At 37.6% G+C, this 5,697-nt stretch overlaps 1 long non-coding RNA gene across 1 annotated transcript; it reads right to left on the reverse strand.

Annotated features, from left to right (window-relative positions):
• Positions 1 to 1,466: 1,466 nt before the first annotated feature.
• Positions 1,467 to 4,765, reverse strand: LOC127512934 (uncharacterized). Its single transcript, XR_007930285.1, has 3 exons — positions 4,474 to 4,765; positions 4,235 to 4,341; positions 1,467 to 3,830 (listed from the first exon to the last, which is right to left on the reverse strand). It is a non-coding gene; the product is annotated as an uncharacterized LOC127512934 (long non-coding RNA).
• Positions 4,766 to 5,697: the final 932 nt, after the last annotated feature.

Consider the following 5,697-nt stretch of genomic DNA (forward strand, 5'->3'; position numbering starts at 1 on the left):
CATTTTGTGCATAAAATTGTAAAATTTCTCAATTTAAACATGCATTATGTTATCTATGTTCTAATGTGAATAAAATATTTGCTCATGTGATTTGAAAATCTTTTAGTTTTCATTTTATTCAAATTTAAAAAAACATCCCAACATTTCCAGAATTCGAGTTGTAAATTATATTAAGGAACCTGTCAGCAACAGGAGCAGTTATCTTTTACTTTAATTTTCTGTTACAATTGCTTCTGGTTTCTCTTTACTGCCCACATTTAACTTGTCAGAGTAAAAGAAAGTCAGTGAATGTCAGTAACTTCTTAGAGAGAATCTGTTTTGGACATCTACATTACAACCACCAGAGATTAAGAGCAGAACTTTGTGATTCTTTAAAAAAAAAAAGAAGATAGATAGATAGATAGGCTGTGTGACACACAATAACTTTGGGACAGAAGAAAATGTTATAAGTAGCCCATATGTCAGACACTAGGTGGGTTCATAAGATGTCAGGGTGTTCAAGGGTCCAAATCTTCTTTAGACATAATCACAGGGGCTGTGGCTCAACCTCTGCTGCCAGATGCTCTGCCTTCTCCTGAGCGGACAAATTTCATAAGTAGAAATAATGAGTTACTACTCTGGCATCTCTCTGAGAAGCAGGGGTGAGACAGGGCATGAGAGGGAAGACCTGTCCACATTAAGCCCACCAGAGATCCCAGGAGAGAAACCATGCATGCAAATGTGAGATCTTCCTGGGCTTGATCACAAACATGCCTTAAAGTTTTCTTCTCTCTCTTTTTTTCCCCTCTTGTTCTTCCCATTCTGCTCATTAAAACAGAACTGTGAACTCCGGCAGGAAACACACAGGAAGTGAGAACAAGCGTTCAATCGACATTTCAGATTTTTGAGAATTTCCCTAAAAATATGCTCTTAATGGATAGACTCGCCTCATTTGAAGCGTGTCATATACTCTCCTTAACAGCACCTCGGCTACATAACACGATCCATGTCTTTGGAGTAATTCAACGTGTCATCCATTCCTGTGCAGCCAGCTGATAGGGGGCAAAGAACTAATGATTAATACCATGATATAATGGGCAAGGAAAAAAAGATGGCAAGTTCACCATGGAGGCGTCTCCTGAACCTGACCGATAGCAGCAGGGTGCCGGCAGATAAACAGGAAACAAACCCCCTCAAATCCACTTTCAGTAAGACGCGTGGAACAGGAGAGGCAATGCCAATAAATAACGATGCTTTATTGCTTCGCTCTGATTGGCTATGGTAAATATAACGGCGTATCTCCAGCTAACAGCATGGCCACAGGTATTTTCGGCAATATTTGACAGGTCTAAAGACGAGACCCGTTGGATTACAGGTTGTATAAAGTCGTTACATCATCACTGCAATACTAACTTGGTGAAACTTTGTTTAAAAAGTGCCTATAAGACAAGACAAAGCAGGCAGAGGTGAGGAAATGATTTGTTTTCATGCTAAATACTAATATTTGAGCGATTTATACAGCCATTACACTCACTCTAGTCAACAGTGTTGAATGGTACTGGGATAAAAAGCTTGTAAGTGGTAAGTATTTGCAGCTGGCCAACCACACAGGAACAATGCGCTTTCACATAAGCGTACACCTGCTATTTGTTATGCCTAAAATTTGAGTAGCGACGAACACAAACGCAGGCTCTTGGGTGCTTCACGCACTGTGCTGTATACAAGCAATTGTAATTATGGTCTGCATTTATACAGTAACAGATCAAGCACAGTGGGATTGAGAACATAAAACCATCAGGACGACCCTCATTAGCACTGCCGTTTTTCTTTCAAATTGCCTCTGTGCATGAGGCCGATGATCGCTTCCATATGGCTTTGGTCATCTCTAATAAATAGCATCGCATTTCTCCAGCTAGGAGCGATCCAAATTTAACAGAAACCTCAAGTACTCCTCTAATACGCTCGACATGTCCGGGATTTCCTCCCATTTATCGAAGGGTTGCAGGCTGGAGTGTTTTCATTGCTGCTCTTATATGTATTTGGAAGGAGCTGATGGTAGTTTTTGTGGATCACAGGCCCAGATTCACTTCCTCTGTCAGTGGGCTGCAGTTTCCATTACTCAGATGGAAGAAGCAGTAAAGAGGGGGGCCAGTGTGTAGATGTGTGGTCCGCTGGCTGATGAGTGGGTTGCTGCCGTTACACTTTTAAGAACACTGATAGTACAATATGAAAAATAAATGGTAAAAAGCGAAAAAGGTCAAATGGGCATTATCCTTTTAGAGAATTAGGCCTAAGTATAAGAACAAAACAAGCAAAATAAATAAAAAGTACACACACAAGAAATTAATAGCTTTTTTTTATTTAGTAAGAACATGGAAATTGATCAAAAGTGACAGTAAGGACATTTATAATGTTACAAAAGATTTATATTTCCAATAAATACTGTTCTTTGAACTTCCTGTTCATTAATTCCTGAAAAAAAAGTACCATGGTTTCCACAAAAACATTAAGCAGCACAACTGTTTTTAACATTGATGATAATAATGGTTTCTTGAGTACCAAATCAGCATATTAGAATGATTTCTGAATGATCATGTGACACTGAAGATAGAAGTAATTCAGATTTGCCATCACAGGGATAAAAAAAAAAAAAAAAAGAAAAAGTTATTTTAAATTGTAATAATATTTCACATAATTACTGTTTATTTTTATTTTTGATCATAAAACTCAGCCTTGGTGAGCATAAGAGACTTTTTCAAGAACATTTTGAAGGGTAGTGTATGTTTTCTCTAAGTTATTTATAAAATGTTTCCCTTTATAGGCAGATTTTTGAGCTATAAGTATATTTCTTCTAGAAAAAAAAAAAAAAAGATGCATATTGACTGATATTTAATTGTTAACTACTCAGTTCCTCTATTTTTACATTTTGATTGCCTTTGATTTCCTTACGCTTGCAAAGGTAATACTTTAGTTTTTTCAAATCTCAAAATGAATATTCATTTTTCAAACTGTACATTAATCTACTATTGCCTGAATTCACTTAAAGCATTCTGTTTTTGATATCCATCCAAAGAAATGAATGGATATTGACACACAAAGAGTTACTAAAATTATTGACACCCGTTGTCTGTGTTTTATATTTTTATTTATTTACTAAGTTGTAATAACAGTGCATCCCTAATTCATGTTTAAATTTGGATCCAATGGTGTTTCCCTGCGTGTGGCCAAAGATGCTGGGAAAGGTGACCCTAAAGAGGATAAGTGGTAAGGAGAAAGGAATGGATGGGTATTGACACACATAAAGAGTTACTAAAATTATTGACACCCGTTGTTAGAAATATTACTTAAAAAAATGAAATGAAGAAAACAGAATATCAGTGTAACTACCATAAATGTCTGTAGTCCGGTTTCATTAATTACACTGGTAGACGTTACAGTAGGACTGGCGCTTTGTTTCAGATTTTTGCCAGATGGGCGCATGACACCCTACATTCTGTCAGAATGGCTCATGTCTTTGGCTCACGGAGACCTGGAAGGCCCAGGCAGATGTCCATCAAAGTGACAGAGCCTGGCGCTTCCAGCTAGAGGATCATGGGTAAAGGGAGTGCAGGCGGCGGTTGAGGCTTTACCCAGAGCCACAGCAACACCATGTCCAAGTGTTAGCAGATGATGCACATTTCAGACACGCTAATTCAAGCCGTCATTTCAGCCATGAAACCATTTCTTCCTGCTCTCTTTCACTGCCCTGCCACTCAGACAGCCAAGGGCTTATCTTCAACACAAAGGGCGGGGGAACGCGCCACAATAGAAGACTCAAAGGATCGGGGTGAGGAGGCACACAGGGTTACTGTCTGTAGGGAGGACAGTTTTGAAAGAGGATTTAAAGTATTTTTTTTTTTTTTTCTTATTTGCATTTTTGTTTGCATCATCAATAATGAAAATATATTACTCTTTATGATAGATTGCATTAGGAAAATGGCCAGCATTTTGTTTTCTGCAGATTTTGGGCCATAACAATAGATACGGTACTGTAGCTCACTTATCAAATGGTTTTGCTTTGGGACCCAAGTTTTTACGTTCAAGCATCAAGTGGTGACCTTATATGGTACTGAATTTGTTAGAAAAAGTTTTGATTGGGCACATAACCTATGAGAAGTGTTTTCTCCTCTTTTTTTGAAAAGTTAGCAAGCCTGTTTATTTAGTCTTAAAGGGATAGTTCACCAAAAAATGTAAAATTTGCTGTTAATTTACCCACCCTCAGGCCATCCAACATGCAGGTGACATTTTTTCTTCAGTAAAACAGTAAAGAAGATTTCTGTGGTCCTCTGTGATTCATATAATGGAATTCAATGGGTGCCGTCACTTTAAGATTCAAAAAAACATATGCAGACAGAACAAAATCAATACCTGCCGCTCCTGACGATACATTGAGGTCTTAAGAAGCGAAACAATCAGTCTATGCAAGAAACTGAACATTATTTACAGCATTATTACCTGTAATCCACAGCCTTGGCAAACGGTCCTGAGAGAATTCACAACTGTCTTTAGGGCGAGCTTGCTGTCACAACCATTTTATTTATTTGGTTCACTGTGAATCATTAACAAACATCCATCTTAGTTTGTTTGTCATCTCTTGCTATCAGGTCAAACTAAAGATTATCTGCGGTCTCTGGAAAATTATTTTTTTAAATAAAAAACTAGTTATATTGCATTGCAGAGAGGTAACATTAAGGAAATATCTTAGAAAAGACCAGGGTGAGTGCATGTATTCTGAGTACTGGCCTTACGTTCTCAACCTTTAAATTTACAGCCTTCTTCAGAGACAACAGTTTTATTACTTTTACCAAAGACAGTGTTTACTCTGGATAAAAAGGCCAAACACAAATCTTAAGGTTTATAGAGTTTCTGAAGTTTTTAGTGCATTTGTTGCATTGATTTATTCAAATGTTTATCATGTTTATTGTTTGGAGAGTCATTTGCCCATAGACCTTAAAGGGTTAGTTCACCCAAAAATTAAATTGCTTTCTTTTATTACTCACCCTCATGTGGTTCCAAACCCTTAAGACCTTCGTTCATCTTCAGAACACAAATTAAGATATTTTTGATGAAATCCGAGGGTTTCTGAAGCACACATAGGCAGCAACGTCATTGCACCTTTTGAGGTCCAGAAAGGTAGTAAAGACATCGTTAAAATAGTCCATGTGACTACAGTGGTTCAACCTTAATGTTATGAAGCGACGAAAATACTTTTTTGCACAAAAACAAAACAAAAATAACTTTATTTAATTTGAACTGTTGTCATACGCAGTTGACGTAGTGAACGCAGTTCAGTGCTTCCATTTTTACATCCAAATGCCGGCTCAGTATTGGCCAACGCTATTCACATCAGCAGCACAACGCATGCGTGTGATGCTGATGCAGGAACCGACTAATAATGAGTCAGCGTTCTAATGTAGAACACGAAGCGTTGAACTGCGTTCACTGCATCAACTGCATATGACAACAGTTCAAATTGTTAAATAAAGTCATTATTTTGTTTTGTTTTTGCGCACAAAAAGTATTTTCGTCACTTCATAACATTAAGGTTGAACCACTGTAGTCATGTTGACTGTTTTAACGATGTCTTTACTACCTTTCTGGACCTCAAACGGTGCAATGACGTTGCTGCCTATTTGTGGATCAGATACCCTCGGATGTCATCAAAAATATCTTAATTTG

This window comes from Ctenopharyngodon idella, chromosome 5 (genome assembly GCF_019924925.1).
Source record: "Ctenopharyngodon idella isolate HZGC_01 chromosome 5, HZGC01, whole genome shotgun sequence".
Classification (NCBI taxonomy): Eukaryota; Metazoa; Chordata; class Actinopteri; order Cypriniformes; family Xenocyprididae; genus Ctenopharyngodon; species Ctenopharyngodon idella.